The 24,528-nt window shown below is 46.4% G+C and overlaps 2 long non-coding RNA genes, 1 other non-coding gene and 1 pseudogene across 3 annotated transcripts; 1 reads left to right on the forward strand and 3 right to left on the reverse strand.

The window, feature by feature from the left end:
* The first annotated feature begins 3,645 nt into the window (after positions 1–3,645).
* On the forward strand, positions 3,646–5,801 carry LOC118704371 (annotated as a pseudogene).
* A 1,293-nt stretch (positions 5,802–7,094) lies between these two features.
* On the reverse strand, positions 7,095–23,692 carry LOC118704393. Its single transcript, XR_004983407.1, has 2 exons — positions 23,565–23,692; positions 7,095–7,214 (listed from the first exon to the last, which is right to left on the reverse strand). It is a non-coding gene; the product is annotated as an uncharacterized LOC118704393 (long non-coding RNA).
* Positions 8,929–9,765, reverse strand: LOC118704390. The gene is made up of 3 exons (XR_004983404.2): positions 9,614–9,765; positions 9,110–9,222; positions 8,929–8,976 (listed from the first exon to the last, which is right to left on the reverse strand). It is a non-coding gene; the product is annotated as an uncharacterized LOC118704390 (long non-coding RNA).
* Positions 9,784–9,913, reverse strand: LOC118704422. The gene has a single exon (XR_004983423.1). It is a non-coding gene; the product is annotated as a small nucleolar RNA SNORA65 (small nucleolar RNA).
* Positions 23,693–24,528: the final 836 nt, after the last annotated feature.

The following is a 24,528-nucleotide window of genomic DNA, read 5'->3' on the forward strand; positions in this document are numbered from 1 at the left end:
GAGCCCAAACCACCGTTTACCTGCCTGCGACATTTTCAGCCGTGGTTTTTCGCAGAGCCTTGCTGTGGCTGGGAGGCAGTGACAGACCCTCACCGGAGTCCCGGAGCCCAGCTCCGCAGGCTCTGCGGCCTGGAGGGAAGGCCTGAAGGCGGAACCCCTAACCCTGACCTGCAGAGCAGGCCGGCGCCCAGAGAACTGCTGGGAGGCGCTGTGTCTGGTGACACCCACAAGCTGGAGGAAGGTGAGAGGGGGAGGGAACGGTTTGCAGATGCAGCCTCTGTCCCGGCTGGCCCACTATTGCCCCGAGCCCTGCGGTTGTCCTTTGTACTGGGGGCGGATCTTTTAATAAAGAATTCTGAGGTCAAACAGTCTGAGGAGCTCAGCCCTGGATAATCTGATTATCCAACCCCTCACCCCTGGGACTGGCTCAGAGTCTCCTCCGTTGCTTCCGATCTCCCAGCTCTTGTGGCAGCCAAGGGTCCTCGGAACAGGAGCCCATTGACTCCACTTGAGATGAGGGCGGGTTGAACCCAGCTGACTGTGAAGTTGTGGAAGGTACTGGGCATTTGGGATCAGAAATCCTGTTAACCTGCGTTTATTTAGGAAAGGGCAAAATAGCATTGAGTCATTGTGTGTCATGGGTACTGGTGGGACGGCTGCGTAGGCTTTTATGTATATAGATAATTCTGTGAACATGTGTGCACAAGTTTTTGTGTGGACACGTTTTCATTGCTCTCAGGTGTCTGCCTGGAAAAGGGACTGCCGCGTGCTATAACTTTCTAAGGAGCTGCCAGACTTTTCCACTGTGGCTGCACCGTTTCACATTCCCAGGGGCAATGTATGAATGTTCCAATTTCTCTACACCAACACTATTTTCTTCTGGAAGTTTTAGCTTTTACATTAGTTCCTTGGTCCATTTTGAGTTCATTAGCAGTATAAGGTAGGGGTCTAACTTCAATCTTTTAATGGTTTTCAGAGAGGGCAGAACGTCCATTTGTTGTTCCACTTATTTATACATCCATTGGTTGATTCTTCTATGTGCCCTGACCGGGAATCAAACTTGCAATCTTGGCATATAGAGATGATGCTCTCACCCAGCTGTCACCAACCACGGTCAGCGAGGTCCAAAAGGTGGGTGCCCGCTGGTCTAAACAACTGAGCTTCTCAGTCAGAGCCTCCACGTTCTTATGTGGATGTCCAGTTGCCCCAGCACCATTTTTTGAAAAGAATATTTTCTCCATTTAATTGCTTAGTACTCTTAAAAATCAATTGTTATCAAATGTGCTTATTTCTGAACTCAGTACTTTTCGATTTATCTTCATGACTGCCCTTGTACCAGTACAGCAATATTTTGATTGCTTTTATATAAAGTGTTATGTTGCAAACGAGTCCGTCAACGTAGTTCATTTTCCAGATTGACTGTTCTGGGTCTTTTACATTTCCATAAAATTTTAGATTTGTTTTTTTATTTAAAAAAAAAAAAAAAAAAAAAAAAGCCAGCTAGGATTTTTTTAAAAATATATTTTATTGATTTTTTACAGAGAGGAAGAGAGAGGGATAGAGTTAGAAACATCAATAAGAGAGAAACATCGATCAGCTGCCTGTTGCACACCCCCTACTGGGGTTGTGCCCTCAACCAAGGTACATGCCCTTGACTGGAATCGAACCCAGGACATTTTGGCCCAGCTAGGATTTTGATAAGGATTGCACCAACTTAACAATGGCAGTTTTTAGTGTACATGCCTATACTTCCTGTTTTTATTACTAGGCATTTCATTCTTTCAATACACTTGTAAATGGAATTGCTTTAAATTTCATATTTTTTTAATATATTTTGATTTTTTTACAGAGAGGAAGGGAGAGGGAAAGAGAGTTAGAAACATTGATAAGAGAGAAGCATGAGTCAGCTGCCTCTTGCACACCTCCCCCTGGGGATGTGCCCTCAATCAAAGCACATGCCCTTGACCAAAATCAAACCTGGGATCCTTCAGTCCACAGGCCAACGCTCTATCCACTGAGCCAAACCAGTTACGGCTAAATTTCATTTTTTGATTGTTCATTGCTAACACCTAGAAATACACCTGGAGAGGCAGCTATTCCAATCTTTTGTCCATTTTACAGAGGTTGTCCCCTTACATTCACCTTGTATCCTGCAACCTTGAACTTACCTTTGACATATGTGGCTTCCTGAACACTTGATGCATAAAAATCATGAAGCATTAATTCCTTTCCAATCCGGATACCTTTTTCTTTTCCCTTGCCTATGTGGCCTGACTGGAACTTCTAGTAAATATGGGATAGAAGTGGCAAGGCAGACATCTTCTGGGAAAAGCATCTCAAATGCAATGAAGTTCTCTTCTGTTCCTAGTTTATTATAAAATGGTGTCATATTTTGTAAAATGATCTTTTGGTTTTTAGAGGATCATGTGGGTTTTTTCTTTGTGTTAATATGGTATAGACTGATTGAGGTCCCCTGTCAAACCCTGCCCAGCTGGGCTTGCGTGGCCCCAGGTCCCGGGGTGGGGGGCATCGCCTAAGGTCTCCTCAGCCTGATGCCAGGGCAGGGTCTCAGCCTGGGGTCTCCTGTCAAGCCCTGCTGGGTGAGAGATGCAGCCTGTGGTCTCACCAAGCCCCCCGGGAGCAGGGGAGGGCCTAGCCTCAAGTCCCTGTTGAGTGCTCGTTAAGGCTCCTTATGAGAACTTGGCCTCAGCTGTGGGGGCAGCCATCTTTGTGATCAAGTGATAGGCAATTAGCATATTCCCTCTTTATTACATAGGATTTCTCAGTAACCCTACAGGCCAGGTGAGTAGAATGATATATTCAAAAATTTGAAAGAAACTACCACCAAGATTATATCCATCAAATTATCCATGATGAGTAAAGATATAATACATATGTAATGGAATATTGCTCCTCCCTGAAAAATGAAACATAGCTATTTGCAGCAATATTAATGGACCTTTTCTAAAATGTATTTCGTTAAATGAAAAAAGTCAAAGGAAGACGAATATCATTTGATTTCACACATATGGAATCTAAAAAAAGAAGAAAAGAAGCAAAATAAAACAGCACAAGCTCATGTTTATTTAGCAGGGAGGAGGGTCACGGTTGGGCAGAAAAAAGAAATTAAGGAATACAAACTTTCAGGAACCCAATTGTCACACCACACAGAAGTAAACATTCAGTCTTCATATCACAAAATTACATAATATGTAACTTTACATATTCCTTTTGTCACAGAACAGCATGTTTCTATCACTGCATATTCTTTAAAGCAGGTTTTTATAACTTTTATAATAAAATACTGTTGGTGGAGAACATTAGAAAATACAGATAAGCACTAGGAAACAAAAATTGTCCAACCTCACAACCCAAAGACAATACAGCTTCTACTCACACATCTTCCCAGCGCCTTTCTACCAAAGGACTCCTACTGCAGATTTCAAACATGGCTTTCAACTGCTAAGTGTCCCTTGGTTGGCTGTGCTATGGTCATCCCCTCATTATTCAACATTTAGATGTTTGCATTGATTTATGTATTAAATAGCCATTAATTCTGGAACACAAGGACAGGTTTGTAATACAATGAGATGTTAAATTTATTTTGAAAGAGAGAAAGAGGAAGGAAGAGGGGGAGGGAGGGGAGGCTAATGTGAGCCAATGTCCCTGAGAAGCCATCTTGGTCATTATTCCTGGTCTAGAACAGAAACATGAACCACTAAAGTTCTGGGTGAAAAGTGAAGCATCAAACCTGTGTGCATTCGAGTTCAGCCCAACTCCTCCAGCCTTTGGCATGTCAGTCTTCTCTCCTCTTCTCCCAGAGGAACTTATTTTAAATTGCCTTTCTAAATCTTTTTCAGACTGGAAGACTACCTGAAGAATCATTCCAAAACCCAAGGGTAGAGATACCCTCAGTGGAATCAGATCACAGGAACTGTGGACAGGAAAGAGCTTCCATCTGCGACCAGTCCTTTCTCCACAACAGAGAGTTCCTCAAGAAGTGACACTCCATAAACGTGAAATACAAATGAAGAGCCTCAGGAGGAATTCAGACATAACTGAGTCTCACAGAGAACAGGATGGAGGATTCGGAACCAGAACGGATGCGGGCTTGAACTGACAACGTGACTGCCTCCAGAAGCAGTTCCAAGACGGAGGAAGAGGTCGACGAGGACTCTGTGCCCTACATGCCATTGCGACAGCGTCAACAGCTGCTGCTCCAGAAGCTGCTCCCGCGAAGTCTCAAGGGAGCTGCAGTGGAGGAGCAGCAGGACAGCAGCAGTGACCATAGGGGAGATGAGGACAACATTCCTATGGGCCCTCAGGCCAATGTCAGCCTCCTGGATCAACACCAGCACCTCAAGGAGCAGGCTGAAGCCCACAAGGAATCTGCCAAGGAAAAGCAACTGAAGGAAGAGAAGATGATCCTGGAGAATGTGGCTGAGGGCCAAGCCTTGACGTCAGTGAAGGAAATGGCCAAAGGAATCACATATGAGGACCCAATCAAAACCAGCTGGACACCTCCCCGTTACGTCCTGAGCATGTCTGAAGAGAGGCATGAACGTGTGAGGAAAAAATGCCACATCCTGGTGGAAGGAGATGGTGTCCCACCACCCACAAGAGCTTCAAGGAAATGAAACTGCCTGCAGCCATCCTGAGAGGCCTGAAGGAGAAAGGCTCCACCACCCGGCGCCCATTCAGATCCAGGGCAAACCCACCATTCTCTCTGGCCAGGACATGATGGGCATCGCCTTCACGGGTTCAGGCAAGACGCTGGTGTTCACTCTGCCCGTCGTCATGTTCTGCCTGGAACAAGAAAAGAGATTCCCTGTCTCCAAGGGTGAAGGGCCCTATGGACTCATTATCTGTCCCTCGAGAGAGCCGGCCCGGCAGACCCACGGCATCCTGGAGTATTATTGCCGCTTGCTGCATGAGGACAGCTTGCCACTTCTGCGTTGTGCCCTTTGCATCGGGGGCACATCCGTCAGAGCAGATGGAGACCGTCCAACATGGTGTGCACGTGATTGTGGCCACCCCTGGGCACCTTATGGATCTGCTGCAAAAGAAGATGGTCAGCCTAGACATCTGTCGCTCCCTGGCCCTAGACGAGGCTGACCGCATGATTAACATGGGTTTCAAGGGTGACATCCGCACCATCTTCTCCTGCTTCAAGGGCCAGCAACAGACCCTACTCTTCAGCGCCACCATGCCTAAGAAGATACGGAGCTTTGCCAAGAGTGCCCTGGTGAAGCCTGTCACTATCAATGTGGGCCGTGCTGGGGCCGCCAGTCTAGATGTCATACAGGAGGTGGGATATGTGAAGGAGGAGGCCAAGATGGTGTATCTGCTCGACTGCCTGCAAAGACAACCCCACCCGTGCTCATCTTTGCAGAGAAGAAAGCAGAAGTGGATGCCATTCATGAGTACCTGCTGCTCAAAGGGGTCGAAGCTATGGCCATCCATGGGGGCAAAGACCAGGAGGAACAGATCAAGGCCATTGAGGCATTCCGTGAGGCCAAGAAGGATGTTCTAGTGGCCACAGACATGGCCTGCAAGGGGCTGGACTTTCCTGCCATCCAGCACGTCATCAATTATGACATGCCCAAGGAGATCGAGAACTACGTGCACAGCATAGGCTGCACTGTGCGCTCAGGAAACACAGGCATCCCACCATCTTCATCAACAAGGCCTGCGATGACTCGGTGCTGATGGACCTCAAAGCCCTGCTGCTGGAGGCCAAGCAGAAGGTGCCACCTGTGCTGAAGTGCTGCACTGTGGGGCGAGTCCATGCTGGAGACTGAAGGAGAACGAGGCTGTGCTTTCTGTGGGGGCCTGGGCCATCGCATCGCCCTCTGCCCCAAACTTGAGGCCATGCAGGCCAAACAGGTAGACAACATCAACCACAAGGACTGCCTGGCCCACAGCTCCATGGACTGCTAGCCATCTGGTCTGTCAGCCCTCTCCAGGAGCCCTCAGTCTCTGGGTTCATGTTGCCTCCCACACACAGGCCCCTGGACAAGAAGCCAGTTTCCTCGGCCCCGCTGCCTGCCCTCTATGCCTCTGGAATTGCTATTATTGCCCCCCTTATCCCACTTGCCATTAAAGCACAAGCCTCTCTAGTCTCAATGAATAAATAAATAAGAGCCACACTGGAGAGAAGCCCTATGAGTGCAATGAGTGTGGGAAAGCCTTCAGCCAGAGCTCCTCTCTCATTCAGCACCAGATTCACACTGGAGAGAAACCTGTGGAAGAGCCTTCAGCCAGAATGCAAACCTCACAAAACACCAACGAACTCACACTGGAGAAAAGCCCTACAAATGCACTAAGTGGGAGAAAGCCTTCAGTGACTGTTCAACCCTGTTCAGCATCAGAGAATTCACACTAGAGATGAACCCTACAAATGCAGCATCTGTGGGAAGGCCTTCCTTCACAGCACCAACCTCACAACCTGAGAACTCACATAGGGGAGAAGCCCTACAAGTGCAGCGAGTGGAGGAAGGCCTTCAATTACTGTGCCACGTTTATACAGTACCAGAGGCTCCACAGAGGAGAGAAAGCTTACTAATGCAACACCCGTGGGAAGGCCTTCAGCCAGAGAACCAACCTCACAAACCACCAGAGGACATACTCTGGAGAGAAACCCTACAAGTGCAGTGAGTGTGGGAAGGCCTTCAGCCAAAGTACAAATCTCATAACCCACCAAAAGACCGAAACTCTGGAGAAGCCATACAAATGTAACGAATGTAGGAAATTTCTCCCTGAGAGCTCAACCCTCATTAGACATCATGGAATTCACACTGGAGAGAAACCCTAACAATGCAATGTGTAGCAAACCATTTAACCAGGGTTCATGCCTTAGCATCAGAGAATTCATACTGGTGTGACGCCCCACCAATGTGGAGGGTGGGAAGGCCTTCAGGTGTAGGTCAGCTTTCATTAGACACCAGAGCCTCCGTGCTAGAGTAACTGCAAACATGACCAGTGTGGATGGGGACCTGATGGTTAGAAAGCCTCTGGAAACATGCTTTTGTACCTTTAATAAAATGACTAATGTGGAAGGTCTCAGAGCCTTTTTCTCTTTAACATCATCTGTCAACCATATGACCCAACTCAAATTACTAGTTACTTATATTCAGTGGGCCTGAGTGCTTTTTTGTGTACCAAGCACTCCAGGAACCTTGGTTTATAAAGGTATGATCAAATCAATGGAAGACCTGGTTCCTACTTACAGTAAATGCTGGGTATTACAGCAATGGTTATCCCTCCTTGAATGATTTGCAAGAAACCAAAAGAACCAAGAATTCTGGCCAGGAAAGAGCATTTCTCTATAATGCTGTCAAAGTATCTGATTTGAGGAAGTAAATTCAAGTAAGGAAATTTAATGCTACAATTTCATTAAGGGTAGGTGATGAAGGTTTCATGCCTTAATGCCAAATATATGTAAACCTGCAGCCCTGGCTGGTTTTGCCCAGTGGATCGTGTGTCAGCCTGTGGGCTGAATGGTCCCAGGATAGATTCCGGTCAAGGGCACATGCCCAAATTGTGGGCTCATTCCCCAATGGGGGGCATGTAGGAGGCAGCCAGTCAATGATTCCCATCAGTGATGTTTCTCTTTCTACCTGTCCCTCTCTGAAATCAGTTTTATATATATATATATATATATATATATATATATATATATATATATATATATATATATATACACACACACATACACACACACACACAAAACAAAAATCAAAAACCTACACCCAGGTGCAACTTAAGTAACTCTGCTATTCCCAATGTCCACTCTAGGAACTAACCTAGTGCTTGTCTTGGCTGTTAAGCCTTGGAAAGATAGAAGCTGAAGCTGTCTGGGGGCTAAGTTACTGAAATCTCTCCATGAGGCACCCTCTCACAGGGAGGGAGGGACAACCTGAAGCCATGCTCTCCCTGGGGCAGAGGCAGGTGGCTTAGCCCTGCTTTCCCCACTGGAGGACAGTTTCCTTTGCTTTTCCACTTTGCACTCACCTGGGTCCTATTGCCGCCAGGTATACCAACTGGTGTGACCTCATCTCAGCAGCTACAAACCAGTGTGCTCCCTGGTTTCTGGTTAGGTATGTGTTTGACTTCGGGGACAGATTTCCCAGGCCTGGCTGCCTGCTATAAGGGAAGCTTGTGTCAACTATTCTCACCCCTTATTGTCCCTCACCTCCCACTAAAGATAGTGTCTTCTCCAACCCCGATTGCACCTGGAGGGACTAAAAACCACCTGCTAAAGGGCTGCTGACAAAAGCTCTTGAGTTAATCATTCCCAAATGGTGTTTCAAGCTACTCAAGTGTAGCTTCTCTCAGTGCCCAGGTGGCCATGCATTGCACGACTATTAAAGGAAAAGTGAGTGATAAGCTCTAAAGGTCATTAAAAGAAACCAAGGGATGATGAGGAAAAAGGTGAAAACAGATTATCATCTGTTACGGCTTAAAGCCAAGGGACTGTCAGGACTAGGCTGTAGCTAAACTTTAGAAGTATACTTGACCCTCACTTTCACAGAAACTCAGATCAATCAAGGACACAGGTCAGGTTTCTTAGTTAACCAAGCAGTTAACCCCAGCTGTGTGCTAGAATGGATACTGAAGTCTTGAATTGCAGGCCCTGGGCCCCAGCCCACCAAATGACTTGGTCTATGATGAAGAACTCATCACCCTGTAGTTAGGCTGCACTACAAGCTTTCCTTCTGGCCAAGAACTATTTCTTATGAAGAGCTCCCGGATGGTCTACAGAAATGCTGAGACGTCTTTCATGAGAGCTGCAGGCACAGAGGCAGAAACCCGCTACTGCTGAGATCACAGACACCCAGATTGGTGCTTCCACAGGCTCCCCACTTGGTCCCGCTAACCACCTGACACAAAGAACCCAGCTCCCCAAGGAGGAGGACACAAAAAAGTCACTGCTTGTCAAATGATCTGAGTCCTTTTCCTTTGTAGTTCTTAAGTCTGTAGGAAAGAAGAAAGAAATCCGATCAGTGATATGGAAAAAAGTCTCCTCAACCCCACTACTGACCAATTCTAAAACTCTCCAGCTCTCCGCTGATTGATTTTAAGCAAACAAACTACAGAAGTCACTTACAGCGGGACATTCCACTGCACCACTGTTGATATCATCTATGATGTCATGAGGGTGGCGGCCATCAACATTGCACCCCACAGACTGGGCAGTCCCCAGGATCTCTTTAATGGTTCCTACAATTAAAGAAAATGTGACATTAGGTGGGAAACGCCAGCCCCTCACAATCCTCACACACCGCTGGGAACACCCATTTGAGTTCCACAGCAGACAGTGTCATAAAATATCAGAAATAAACTCCCCGGCCCTCCTACCTGAGAGCTCTCATTTAGCTACGCAAGGCCTGAATGCCAAGTCTCCATGGGACCCTTGATTAAATACATCTGGACCCAGATTAAATACATCTGGTCCCAAATTACCTTGATTAAGCCACATTTTTCAAACCCAGAAAAGACTATGCCCCAAATGTTGGGTCTTAAAGAACCGTTTCCTTTAAAATAGGAAAAAGCTGCCACTCGGTGAATATGCCCCATGTCACTAGGTGGTTCCATGTCGTCCTGCTCTTACCAGAGAGTTCTCTGGCTAAAGATCGGTGTCGCATCTGCCGGGCAATGCTGACAATCTCATCGAATGTGATGTTTCCACTGTGCTTAACTGCAGAGAAAAGAAAACACGGCAAAAGCTTTGTCACACCCAAAGCCAGGCCAGACCACAGTGGCCTCCCTCAGCCATTTCCTGGTTGTCCCCATGCTTTTGGCTCAGAGTCATCCACATGAAGAATAACCCTGTTTGCTAAGCTGGGGGTTCCTTTCAGCTCACCACTGGAATGCACCAGCCAACAGGGGAGTGGTCAGGTGCAGTGGCGGGTGGCTAATGGCAAAACCAAATCTGTACCCATCTTCACGTGTGCCTGTTTCAGTGACTGGGGTTCATCCATTCAGGGGGTCACCCAGCTGAGAAGCGCTCTCGTAATTCATCCTTCTCCGTTGTTTCATCACGAATGGCACTTCATGATACTGCCTGCCTAGGAGGCAACCAATTGGTGTGCTTCTCTCACACTGATGTTGTCTTCTTTAAAAGATCGGCCCTCAGTGCAAAGGACAACCGCAGAGCTCCGGGCCACATTGCACAGCAACAATAGCGGGCCAGCCGGGACAGAGGCTGCATCTGCAAGCCGTTCCCTCCCCCTCTCACCTTCCTCCAGCTTGTGGGTGTCACCAGACACAGCGCCTCCCAGCAGTTCTCTGGGCGCCGGCCCGCTCTGCAGGGTCAGGGTTAGGGGTTCCGCCTTCAGGCCTTCCCTCCAGGCCGGTCAGAGCCTGCGGAGCTGGGCTCCGGGCTCGGTGGGGGCTGTGCAGCCGGGTCTGTCACTGCCTCCCAGCCACAGCAAGGCCTCGGCTAGGGAGCCAGAGGCGCAGCCAACAACTTGCTCTCAGACAAACCACGGCTGAAAAGGTCGCAGGCAGGTAACCAGGGGTGCGGGATCCCACTGAGAAACCGTGGCTTCTGCCCAAAGCCAGGTCCTCTTCTCGCGAGAGAGCACACAGGCAATAATCATCACTTCCGGTCATGCGCGTTGGCCTTCCAGCCCCTCTAGCCTCTATTCCCCCCCACCCCCCCACCCCACCCCCGAAATCTCTGTGCTCTCTTCCGGCCCAAGGCCTGTTCTCTGGGTGCCAGCTTTCTGCCCGCACAGCCTCCTGGTCGTGCTGCCTAGCGAGGCTTCTGCCAGTTCTCGCTCCCAGAATCCATTTCCCATCATGAATCCAAGGCCCGGGGCCTCTGAGACAGGAAGCGGCTTGGCGCTAAGCATCCTGGGAGTCGTCCCTGCGCAGATAACAGATCACTGGCTCTGGACTCCTGCTTTTTCAGGGGCCACGTCCCCGGAGCAGCTGGTGAAGAGGCTCTTCTCCTTCCCGGACCTTCAGCTCAGGCCCAGCTCCAGACACCTTCACGGTCCTCTTGAGCCTCTCAGTGTGAACGGGGCTGCCACCGCTTGGGGACCTGGAATTCTCCGAGTATAAAATCCATGGGCAGGAGGGAACCTCTTCAGTCATTTCAGGGGCAGAAACACACTTAGTGTTTGATCAGCACTGTTGGCAAAAGGAGATTCCTGAACTTCCTGTCCCTTGGAGGATTCCCTGCTGAGTCAGGGGATATTTCAGTGGACTTCCTCAGAGCATTGATGACAATTCTTCACCACCCAAGCAATTCTTCGATTTAATTTTAGAGGCATTTTGAGAATAAGAAGATGGGGATGGGTTACCTGGGAAGCAGAAATGAGTGTAGGGTAAGGTGACCAGATGTCCCACTTTTGGCAGGACAGTCCAGATTTTTAACCATTTGTCTTGAGTCCCGCAGGACTTTTTTAAAACACCGCGGGACGTGGGACAAATTGTTAAAAATCGGGACTGTCCCGCCAAAAGCGGGACATCTCCTCACCTTAGCGTAGGGGTCCTAGGGCCTCTTTCCACCTTGTACTGTCTCGGTCCCCTTACAGTCACCACTGGTAGCGTTTTTGCCAACATAACCCTCTTAACTTGGTTTGTCCTCTATGAATCTGACTGGATTAACTCCATCAGACAAGTCACACTCAGATCCCTTTAAGATAAGCCCATTCCTACTTTCGCCTTCTGAAATTTCGGCCTTACAATTTTGGAGGTCAGAAGTCTGGGATGGATGTCACTGGGGTAAAATCAAGCTGTTGGCAGGGTCCCATGCCTTCCAGAGGCTCTAGGGGAGAATCTGCTTCCTTGCCTCTTCCTGCTTCCAGGGGCTGCCTAAATTCCTTGACCTTTGACTGCTTCCAGCTGGTGAGGTTCTGCCTGCAGCCACAGGCCCAACAAGTGCTAACCCCACACTGGCCACTAGATGGTAGCAGAGGGTTTCTACCCATGGCCCCAGGGAGGAAGCACAGAGCTTCGGGCTTCAGCTGATGCAATTCCCCATGTGGCCACCGGGTGGCGATAGGACCCACATGCCTTGCCTTAGGTTCCCAGAAGCCAGGATTCTTTTGAATTGTTGGGGTGGGAGGATGGGGAGCAGGATGAGATGAAGATGAAGTGACTCTTGGCAGGCAGTGCAGACTCCTACCGTTATCCAGTACAAAGATCTGTCTTATGTGGGCTGGGCAGAGCACAGCTTCCTGTCTTGTGGGAATGCTTTCTCCTGCTCCTCTTCTCTATGGTCCTGTGTCTGACAGTGCTGGGCTGGGCTCATGGAGCAGGTTCTTCCCATCTTGTGCCCCAATGGGAAGGCTCCAAGGCAGTCTCAGGGCACCTCTGAAGAGCACGTGGTGATGCCAGATTCCCAGGGGCAGCACTGATTCTTAGGGAGACTTTACCAGGAGCCAGGCTCTGAGCTGTGAAAACACGACCCCACTGGATCTGTATGGTCCTCTGAAGTGGATGCTATGATTGCTCCCATTTTACAGAGGAGAAAATTGAGGCCAGGAGTGGTGAAGTACTAGGGTACCAGTTATTAATGTGGATTTTTTTCAATCGAGAAAAATTTTTTTTCAATGGAGACACATATGTTGATATATATGTGATTTGATATGTATGCTATTTTGTGGTATTGACAGCAAGCTTCAAAACTTCATATGTAGAATTTGCTGAAGGTGTTAACATTATAGATATTTTTATGCTTATAAATGTTGAATTTCATGCCAAAAAAGAGCATTTGTGAGAAGTTCTAATTCATTATTTTGAAGAAAAGTGCTGCTGAAAACTTCGGGAAGCTTATGGCGAACATGCTCCACTGAAGATACTTGTGAACGCTGGTTTAAATGTGATGATTTTGATGTGAAAGACAAAGAACGTCTAGGTCAACCAAAAAGTTTGAAAACCAACAATTACAAGCATTATTGGATGAAGATGCATGCCAAACTCAAAAACAACTTGCAGAAGGATTAAACATTGCTCAGCAAACAATTTCTGATTGTTTATAAGCAATGGGAAAGATTTTAAAGGAAGGAAAATGGGTGCCACATAAACTGAATGGAAGACAAATGGAAAACGGAAAAGTCATCAGTAAAATGTTGCTTCAACAGCATGAAAGACATTTTGCATTGAATTGTGACTGGCGATGAAAAGTTGATTTTGAGCATTCCAAATGCCCAAAATCATGGGTTGATCCAGATCAACCATCAACATCGACTGCAGGGCCAAATTGCTTTGGAAAGAAGACAATGCTCTGCATTTGGTGGGATCAGGAAGGTGTGGTGTATTATGAGCTGCTAAAACCAGGTGAAACCCTTAATACTGATCATTACTGACAACAAATAATCAATATGAACCACACTTTGATTGTGAAAGGACCAGAATGTGCCAGAAGACAAGGCAAAGTAATTTTGCTTCATGATAATGCACCACCAAAACCAGTTGAAGACATGTTAAAAGATCTTGCCTGGGAAGTATTAACCCACCTGCCATATTCACCAGACCTTGCTCCTTCAGATTACCACTTGTTCGAATCAATGGCACACACACTTTCTGAGCAGCACTTCAAAACATACAAAGAAGTAGAAAATTGGGTCTCTGAATGGTTTGTCTCAAAACAAGAAAAGTTCTATTGGGATGGTATCTGCAAATTACCAGAAAGGTAGGGAAATATGTAGCTAGCAATGGACATTACTTTAAATAAAGTACTTTTGATGTTTCTCTTGAAATTATTGTGTTTTCTTTGATTACAAAATCTGCCATTATTTTTTTAAATATATTTTATTGACTCTTTTACAGAGAGGAAGGGAGAGGGATAGAGAGTTAGAAACAGCAATAAGAGAGAAACATCGATTCATGAGCCTCCTGTACAAAGAGTGCCCGCAACCAAGGTACAAGGCTTTGACTGGAATCGAACCTGAGACCCTTAATCCACAGGCTGATGCTCTATCCACTGAGCCAATCTGGTTAGGGCAAAATTGGCCATTATTAACCGGTACACCTAGTAGGTGGTCGGAAGTCACAGCAGTCGGTGGGAGAACATGGGTCCGCCTGACTGCCGAGAAGGGACACTTGCTGGCAGCCCTTGGGTGCAGGAAGCCCCCTGCGAGGCAGGTCCCACACGGAGCCCCACCCCGCAGGATTAGTGGTGAGAGCTCCACACATCCCCTCCTCTCAATGGTTTTTCAGGAAAAGCTGAAGCCATAGGCCTGCATCGCCTGGTGACCCTGAGGCAGCATTCAATTAAGGCCAGATTACTCCAGCTCCCCTGTTCCTGGCCTGCTCCCAGCTCTAAACGCCAGTCCAGTGGTTTGGACCCTCTCATAGGGAGGGGTTCACATAGAAGCAGAGGCCCCTTTTATTCTAGGCACCGGCATGGGTTAGCCATACAATTCTATTCTTAAATCCTTGACTTCTGCAAAACCGGTTTGCTCAGTGGATAGAGCGTCAGCCTGCGGACTGAAAGGTCCTGGGTTCAATTCCAGTCAATGGCATGTACCTTGGTTGCGGGCACATCCCCAGTAGGGGGTGTGCAAGAGGCAGCTGATCGATGATTCTCTCTCATCGATGTTTCTAAGTCTCTATCCCTCTCTCTCTTCCTCTCTGTAAAAAATCAAAAAATATTTTTAAAAAATCCTTGACTTCTCTTCCTCTATCTCTCATCCCCTCTTCTCTTTTTCCTTTGAAACACAATTATTTGCAAGACTTGTCTCTATTCCTCTTCCCCATCCTCTAGTGTCCTGGCTGATCAGCTTTTGCTCCCACTTCTGCCCCAAAGACATCTGCTCAGAGGTATCTCCACTTTGTAAAGCTGAGCCGCTCAGACCCCGCCCACTCCTGGTCCCCCTCAAGGACACCCCTCGGCTTCATGCTGGCTTGAGGACCACAGCTGCCAAGTCACCACAGCTTGGCAGCTCCTGTGCTGAGCATCTGCCCTCTGATGGCCATTGTGTGTCATGGGTACTGGTCAGACGGCTGTATAGGCTTTTATGTATATAGATAACACTGTGAACATGTGTGCACAAGTTCTTGTGTGGACACGTTTTCATTGTTCTCAGGTGTCTGCCTGGAAAAGGGACTGCCATGTGCTATAACTTTCTAAGGAGCTACCAGACTTTTCCACTGTGGCTGCACCGTTTCACATTCCCAGTAGCCATGTATGAATGTTCCAATTTCTCTACACCAACACTTGTTTTCCACCTGTAAATTTCAGCCATCTAGTGTGTGAAGGGGTACATTATGGTTTGATATGCATTTCTCCAATGATTAGTTATGAGCATCTTTTTAAAATATATATATTTTATTGATTTCTTACAGAGAGGAAGAGAGCGGTATAGTGAGTTAGAAACATTGATGAGAGGGAAACAGCAATCAGCTGCCTCCTGTAGCTCTCCTACTGGGGATGTGCCCACAACCATGGTACATGCCCTTGACTGACTCTCTATCCACTGAGCCAAACCGGTTAGGGCTTGAGCATCTTTTCATGTACTTTTTAGCTATTAGTATATCTGTCCCTTGGAAAAATATACAAATCCTCTGCTCATTTTGAAATTTGGTTATCTTTTTTGGGAGGGAAAGAGAAGTATCTTTTTGTTGTTTATATATTCTGGATATTGTATGCTTAGATTTATGATTTTTCACATATTTTTCCACATTCTGTGATTATCCCTTGACTTTTTAAATATATATTTTTATTGATTTCAGAGGGGAAAGGAGATAGAAACATCAATGATGAGAATTATTGATCAGCTGTCTAGTGCACACTACACACTGGGGATCAAGCCCAAAACCCAGGCATGTGCCTTTGACTGGAATTGAACCTGAGACCCTTCAGTGCACAGGTCAAAACAACTAAGGCTCTTTTAACATTTTTTAAAATATTTTATTGATTTTTTTACAGAGAGGAAGGGAGAGAGAGAGTTAGAAACATCGATGAGAAACATCGACCAGCTGCCTCTTGCACACCCCCTACCAGGGATGTGCCCACAACCAATGCACATGCCCTTGACCAGAATCGAACCTGGGACCTTTCAGTCCGCAGACCAACGCTCTACTGCTGAGCCAAACCGGATTCGGCTCTTTTAACATTTTTTAATAGTGTCCTTTGAAGCACAGTTTTTGATTTTGATGAAACCCAATTTTTTTGTTGTTGCTTGTGCTTTTGGTGCCATATCTAAGAAACTGGGATTTTTAGCTTTTACATTAGTTCCTTGGTCCATTTTGAGTTCATTAGCAGTATAAGATAGGGGTCTAACTTCATTCTTTTATTGATTTTCAGAGAAGGCAGAACAGCCATTTGTTGTTCCACTTATTTATGCATTCATTGGTTGATTCTTCTATGTGCCCTGACCGGAAACCAAACTTGCAATCTTGGCATATAGAGATGATGCTCTCACTCAGCTGTCACCAACCAATGGTCCGAGAGGTCAAAGATGTTGGTGCCAACTGCTCTAACCAACTGAACTTCTCAGTCAAAGCCTCTACATTCTTATGTGGATGTCCAGTTGCCCCAGCACCATTTTTTGAAAAGAATATTTTCCCCATTTAATATCCCAGTACTCTTCAAAATCAATTGCTCATCAAATGTGCTTATTTCTTGTCTCAATTCTTTTCATTTTATCTTCATGTCTGCCCTTGTACCAGTACAGCAATTTTTTTTATTGTTTTTGTATAAAGTTTTGATAGTGCAAATGAGTCCTTCAACTTAGTTCATTTTTCAGAATGACTGTTCTGGGTCTCTTCCATTTCCATAAAATTTTAGATTCGTTTTCTGTAAAAAGCCAGCTAGCATTTTGATAGGGATTGCACCAAATTAACAATGGCAGTTTTTAGTGTACATGCCTAAACTTCCTGTTTTTATTACGAGGCATTTCATTCTTTTAATACTCTTGTAAATGCAATTGCTTTAAGTTTCACTTTTATATATATATATTTTATTGATTTTGTACAGAGGAAGGGAGAGAAATAGAGAGTTAGAAACATCAATGAGAGAAAATCATCGATCAGCTGCCTCTTGCACACCCCCTACTGGGGATATGCCCGCAACCAAGGGGTACATGCCCTTGACCGGAATCGAACCCGGGACCCTTCAGTCCCTAAGCTGACGCTCTATCCACTGAGCCAAACCGGTTTCGGCTAAATTTCACTTTTTGATTGTTCATTGCTAACACCTAGAAATACACCTGGAGAGGCACCTATTCCAATCTTTTGCCCATTTACAGAGGTTGTCCCTTTACATTCACCTTGTTTTCTGCAACCTTGAACTTAGCTTTGATAGCTTGTGGATTCCTGAACACTTGATGCATAAAAGTCATGAAGTGTTAATTCCTTTCCAATCCGGATACCTTTTTCTTTTCCCTTGCCTACGTGGCCTGACTGGAACTTCCAGTAAATACTGAATGGAAGTGGCAAGGCAGACATTTTCTGGGAAAAGCATCTCAAATGCAATCAAGTTCTTTTCTGTTCCTAGTTTATCATAAAATTGTGTCATATTTTGTAAAATGATCTTTTCAGGTTTGAGAGGATCATGTGGAGTTTTTCTTTGTATTATATGGTATAGACTGATTGAGGTCCCCCGTCAAGCCCTGCTGGAAGGGGAGGCATGGCCTCAGGTCCCCTGGCCTCGAACCGGGGCAGGGGACACAACATGAGGTCTCCTCAGCCTGATGCCAGGGCCAGGTCTCAGACTGAGGTCTTCTGTCAAGCCCTGCTGGGTGAGGGATTCCTTTAAGCCCCACGGGGGCGGGGAGGATATAGCCTCAGGTCCCTGCTAATTGCTTGTTAAGGCTCCTTCTGGGAACCTGGCCTCACCTGTGGGGGCAGCCATCTTTGTGATGGAGTGATAGGCAATTAGCAGATTCTCTCTTTATTACATAGAATTTCTCAGTAATCTTACAGGCCAGGTGAGTGGAATGATATATCATATTCAAACATTGAATGAAACTACCAGCCAAGGCGATATCCAACAAAATTATTCATGATGCGTAAAGAAATAATACTTATTATGTAATGGAATATAACTTGGCCCTTAAAAATGAAAACTAGCTATTTGCAACAATATTAATGGACCTTTTCTAAAAAGTATTACGTTAAGTGAAAAAAGTCAGACAGAAGAAGACGATATCCATTGATTTCACATATATATGGAATCTAAAAAAATGAAAAACATGAAACAGAGCACAACCTCATGTTTAAAGGGGAGGAAGGTCAGTGTTGAGCAGAAAAAGGAATTCAGGTGTACAAACTTTCAGGATCCCTGATCATCCCACCACACACTCTTCATAACCCAAAATTCAGTAATATGTAACCTTACATATTCCTTTTCTCACTCAACATATGTTTCTATTGCTGCATATTCTTTAAAGCAAGGTTTTTATAACTTGTAAAATAAAACACTGTTAGTGGAGAACATTAGAAAATACAGATAAGCACTAGGAAACAAAAATTGTCCAACCCCACAACCCAAAGACAATACAGCTTCTACTCACATATCTTCCCAGCGCCTTTCTACCAAAGGACTCCTACTGCAGATTTCAAACATGGCTTTCAACTGCTAAGTGTCCCTTGGCTGACTGTGCTATGGTCATCCCTCATTATTCAACATTTAGCTGTTTGCTTGTCATTTGATAGCTCTGTGAATTCTCAATGGTTCCTTAAGGTAAATTAAATAGAATTGTGATACCTACATTTTCAAGACTCTTGGCACATGCAACCATATTGTTTTCCAGAAAGGTTCCACTGTATGCAGCCCCACCAGTGTATGAGATAACCTAGTGCTAAATTCTTACCAATGCTAGGATTACATTTTTAAAAATCTTAATTTTAAAAAGTGAAAAAATTCATGTTGCTGCATTATCAGCTTTATATTTGTTTTCTGTAAATCCTCAACCAAGAATATTTTTACATTGATTTTTTTTTCTTTTTAGGAAGGGAGAGGGAAAGACAAAAACATCACTGAGAGAGAAACACATCAATTGGTTGCCTCCTGCACAAGCCCTTATCCGGGCCTGGGCGGGGAGGAGCCTGCAACCGAGATGTGCGCCCTTGGACCAGAATCGGGACCCTGTGGTCCCCAGGTCAATACTATCCACTGAGCCAAACCGGCCAGGGCTGTTATCAGCTTTTTAAACCAGGTAAGCAGAGTGCCCAGAACCACACTGAGAACTGTGAGACTAGGACAGCTTGAGACACTACCTACATGGTAGCATTTGGCAAACACAGACCATGAGCAGAAAGAAAGAAAAATCACGTATGAGGCGGACGATTCGGTAAACTCACCCCTTGGCAGTTAAAGGAAGGGGGGCCTTGCAGGTGAGCATCTAAACCTGATGGATCCTGGGCACATCCCCTGCAGGTCCTGGGGGAGCCGCTGGGGGGCAGCATGGCACTGGAGGCTGAGCAGGCCCAGAGAATGAACCAGCACACACACCACCTGAGCTGGGAGACAAAGCAGCTGTCAGAAGCCACCAGCCATATCCTAGAGTAGGAAAAAGAAAACCAGACCCTCCAGGGCACAGTCCAGGAGTAGGTGCCTCCGTGGCCCTCAGGAATGCAGCATCAACTGCACGGATCTGCAGGAGGAGAACCAGCAAATCTGGAGTCAAATTAACACAGAGTTGCCACTCCAGAAGGAAAAAGACAACAGTCAGCACTTGGAGATCATCAACAAAGTGCAGTGGCAGGCCCTCATGGATAAGCACAGCCGCCACAAGACCCTGCTGCATCGCTCCCTGGAAATGGAGAGCAAAGCATTCAGGCTGAGGGAGCAGGACCAGCTCCAACAAGAGGCAGCACTGCGGGAGCTGAGGAAGGAGCTGAACACTGAGGAAGAAGTTGCAGGAGCTGAATGCTGGGGGACAGCATGGCACTGGAGGCTGAGCAGGCCCAGAGAATGAACCAGCACACACACCACCTGAGCTGGGAGACGGAGCAGCTGTCAGGAGCCACCAGCAGTATCCTAGCATTGGAGCAAAGGAAACCAGACCCTCCAGGGCACAGTCCAGGAGTTGTGGGGTGCCTCCGTGGCCCTGCAAGAATGCAACGTCAAGTGCACGGAGCTGCAGGAGGAGAACCAGCAGCTCTGGATGCAGATACAAAACTTGGAGATGCAACTCCAGAAGAAAAAAGACAAGTCGGCACTTCGGAGGCTCTGAAGCAGGCACAGGAGGCGAACGCCCTGGAAGAGAAGAAGAGGCCTCCACAGGAGGTAGACAGAGTCAGCTTCTGGAATCAGCTGATGAAGGGGCAGCAAAAGGACCTCTTCACCCAGAGCCAAGAGATGCAAACCTCCCTATGCAGGGGGTCCTGCAGCGGGAAGTGAGGCTCTTACAGGCGCAGTACGAAGGGGAGGGGCCGAGGAGGACCTGCAGAGCATGGAAATCTCTCTGACGAAGCTAAGCGACCAGTGTGAGGTGCTCTCCAGGGAGAAGGAGAACTTCGAAGAGGAAAATCATAACCTCAGAAGGCAGAGTCAGACGTTGTCCAAGAACAAGAAGCTTCTCAAAGAGAATGTAGAAAAAGTAAATTTCTTATCAATAATGAAGGAGGAGGAGGAGGAAACATCATGGATTTCTGCGAGTCCCAGGTTCCTGTTCCTAGGAAGAAAAAGTAGTGGATTCGAGCCACAGCCTTCCATCAAATGTAAAAACAATGATTCTAGTCTACAGCCATACCACCCTGAACGTGCTATTTATGTATTGAATAGCCATTAATGCTGATCTCAGGATAGGTTGTAATACAATGAGATGTTAATTAAAAAAAAAAAAAAAAGATCTCGTGTGATCTCAGAAGCTAAGCAGGGTCGGGCCTGGTTCATACTTGGATGGGAGACTGCCTGGGAATACCAGGTGCTATAGGGTTAAAAAACACACTCAAACACACACACACAAAAAAGAACACAGCAGTTCTAGAGAACCAGCAAAGCCAAACCCAGACAGCCCTCTCAAGCCACTGGAGGCCACCCCAATCATACTCATTCTGGGTGGAAGAGCAGGAAGCCCCCAATGGGCCACCTCCAAAAGGTTATCTATCTGGGGATAACCATTTAGCCACTTGGTGCAAAGAAACAAAAGAACAAAGGAAACCCTCCAGCAGCCGGCCTGGCATTGCTGAAATGCTTTCTGTCCTTGTCTTCCTTGAATATCTCATCCTTTCTAAATAGGCTCTCCCTGTTCCAGACACTGGACATCCCTTTCCCGTTACCAGTGCCTCCACCAAATGCCCTCCCTCATTTATGAAAAACAAACAAGAAAATCCAAAAAAAACCACATTCTTCAAATCAATTAAACTTGAAAGGGGTGAAATTTCAGTGAGTTAGCAGCTATTAAAGTGTATGCGCATTTCTTGGAACTCTACATTCTGTCCAACTGGGAGTGATTCTCCTCCACTAGAGTCTCATCTGTGTGTACATTTGGGGGTGGTAGGGTGCCCTATACTTACGGTCAAAAGGCAGTCACTCTTTTCCTACGAGAGTCATTATTTGTTTCGACTGTGTGCACATTTTTTGGACCAGCCTATGTTTACATTCCATGGGGAGTCATTCAATTCCATCAGAAGTCTGACCTCTGTACCTTTTTTGGGGGACACACTGTGCTTACATTCTATAGGAAGTCATTTGTTTACATCCGGGTCTCACCTGCTGCTGTGTGTATCTGCTAGGCTCCTGACACATTGTTTCCTCTTGCTTACTAAAGGTACTCCTTGTGGGATGCACTAAACATGGTGCTTTGGGTTCTATAAAGAACTTCTCTGCTTGAGCTAAAGTACTGAGAAAGAAATGTTAACATGGTCAATTTTCTGAGTGCATTGATTTGTGTATTAAATAACCATTGATTCTGGAACACAAGGACAGGCTTGTAATACAATGAGATGTTAATTAAAAAAAAAAAGGGGGGGGGAAAGTTGAGAGTAATGTGAGCTAATGTCGCTGAGAAGCCATCTTGGTCATTATTCCTGGTCTAGAACAGAAACATAAACCACTGGGTGAAAAGAAGTGAAGCATCAAACCTGTGTGCATTTGAGTTCAGCCAAACTCCTCCAGCCTTTGGCATGTCAGTCTTCTCTCCTCTTCTCCCAGAGGAACTTATTTTAAATTGCCTTTCTAAATCTTTTTCAGACTGGAAGACTACCTGAAGAATCATTCCAAAACCCAAGGGTAGAGATACCCTCAGTGGAATCAGATCAGAGGAACTGTGGACAGGAAAGAGCTTCCATCTGCGACCAGTCCTTTCTCCACAACAGAGAGTTCCTCAAGAAGTGAGACTCCATAAACTTGAAATACAGATGAAGAGCCTCAGGAGGAATTCCGACAAACTGAGTCTCCCTCGAAATGGAGAGCGAAGCATTCAGGCTGAGGGAGCAGGACCAGCTCCAACAAGAGGCAGCACTGCAGGAGCTGAGGAAGGAGCTGCAGGAGCTAAACACTGAGAGGGAGACACTGAAGCAGGCACAGGAGGCAAACGCCCTGGCCACCAAGAGAAGTAGAGGCCTCCACAGGAGGTAGACAGAGTCAGCTTCTGGAATCAGCTGATGAAGGGGCAGCGAAAGGACCTCTTCACCCAGAGCCAAGAGATGCAAACCTCCCTATGCAGGGGGTCCTGCAGCGGGAAGTGAGGCTCTTACAGGCGCAGTACAAAGGGGCCAAGGAGGACCTGCAGAGCATGGAAATCTCTCTGACGAAGCTGAGCGGCCAGTGTGAGGAGCTCTCTAGGGAGAAGGAGAACTTTGAGAGGATAATCATAACCTCAGAAGGCAGAGTCAGACGTTGTCCAAGAACAGGCAGCTTCTAAAAGAGAATGTAGAAAAAGTAAATTTCTTATCAATAATGAAAGAGGAGAAAGAGAAGGAAACAGTCATGGATTCATGTGAGTTCCTGGTTCCTGTTCCTAGGAGGAAAAGGTGGTGGATTAGAGGCAGAGCCCTTATCAAGTGTAAAAGCAACGGTTTCAGAGCAAAAGACAGCCATACCAGGCCACTGGATCAAGACCCCAGGCCACTGGTTCAGGACAGCCAAATACAAATGAAGGAAGGCCTTCAGCCAGGTACAAATGTTATGACCCACCAAAAGACCCACACTAGAAGAGGCTATGCACATGTTGGCTGTGGAAAATTTCTCCATGAGAACTCAGCCCTCATTAGACATCATGTCTAATTCACACTGGAGAGAAGCCCTAACAATGCAATGTGTAGCAAACCATTCAACCAGAGTTCATGCCTTAGCATCAGAGAATTCATACTGGTGTGACGCCCCACCAATATGGAGGGTGGGAAGGCCTTCAGGTGTAGGTCAGCTTTCATTAGACACCAGAGCCTCCATGCTAGAGAGTAACTGCGAACATGACCGATGTGGATGGGGACCTGATGGTTAGAAAGCCTCTGGAAACATGCTTTTCTACCTTTAATAAAATGACTATCTAATGTGGAAGGTCTCATGACCTTTTTCCTCTTTAACATCATCTGTCAACAACATAACACAACTCAGATTACTAGTTACCTATAGTCAGTGGGCCTAAGTGCTTTTTTGTGTACCAAGCACTCCAGGAACCTTGGTTTATAAAGGTGTAATCAAATCAATGGAAGACCTGGTTCCTACTTAAATGCTAGGTATTTCAGCAATGGTGATCCCTCCTTGAATGACTTGCAAGAAAACAAAAGAACCAAGAATTTTGTCCAGAAAAGAGCATTTCTCTGTAATGGGGTCAGAGTATCTGATTTGAGGAAGTAAATTCAAGTAGAGAAGACTCTAGGGCCAATCATTTAATGCTACAATTTCATTGAGGGTATGTGATGAAGGCTTCATTCCTCAATGCCAAATATATGAAGGTGTACCTTATAGAGCGTCAGCCTTGGGCTGAATGGTCCCAGGTTCGATTCCAGTGAAGGGCACATGCCTAGATTGTAGGCTTGATCCCCATTGATGTTTCTATTTCAATCTCCCTCTCCCTTCCTCTCTGAAATATATATATACAGGTAAAACTTAAGTAACATTGCTATTTCCAATTTCCACTCTATGAACTGACCTAGTGCTTGTCTCAGCTGTTAAGTCTTGCAAAGTTAGAAGCTGAGGTGTCTGGGGCTAAGTTACTGAAATCTCTCCATGAGGCACCCTCTCACAGGGAGGGAGGGACAACCTGAAGCCATGCTCTCCCTGGCGCAGAGGCAGGTGGCTTAGCCCTGCTTTCCCTACTGGAGGACAATTCCCTTTGCTTTTCCACTTTGCACTCACCTGGGTCCTATTGCCACCAGGTACACCAACTGGTGTGACCTCATCTCAGCAGTTACAAACCACTGTGTGCTCCCTGGTTTCTGGTTAGGTATGTGTTTGACTTCGGGGACAGATTTCCCAGGCCTGGCTGCCTGCTATAAGGGAAGCTTGTGTCAACTATTCTCACCCCTTATTGTCCCTCACCTCCCACTAAAGATAGTGTCTTCTCCAACCCTGATTGCACCTGGAGGGACTAAAAGCCACCTGCTAAAGGGCTGCTGACAAAGGTCTTGGGTTAATCATCCCCAAGTGGTGTAGCTTATGTCAGTGCCCAGGTGGCC

Source organism: Pipistrellus kuhlii, unplaced genomic scaffold (genome assembly GCF_014108245.1).
Source record: "Pipistrellus kuhlii isolate mPipKuh1 unplaced genomic scaffold, mPipKuh1.p scaffold_m20_p_43, whole genome shotgun sequence".
Taxonomy (NCBI): domain Eukaryota; kingdom Metazoa; phylum Chordata; class Mammalia; order Chiroptera; family Vespertilionidae; genus Pipistrellus; species Pipistrellus kuhlii.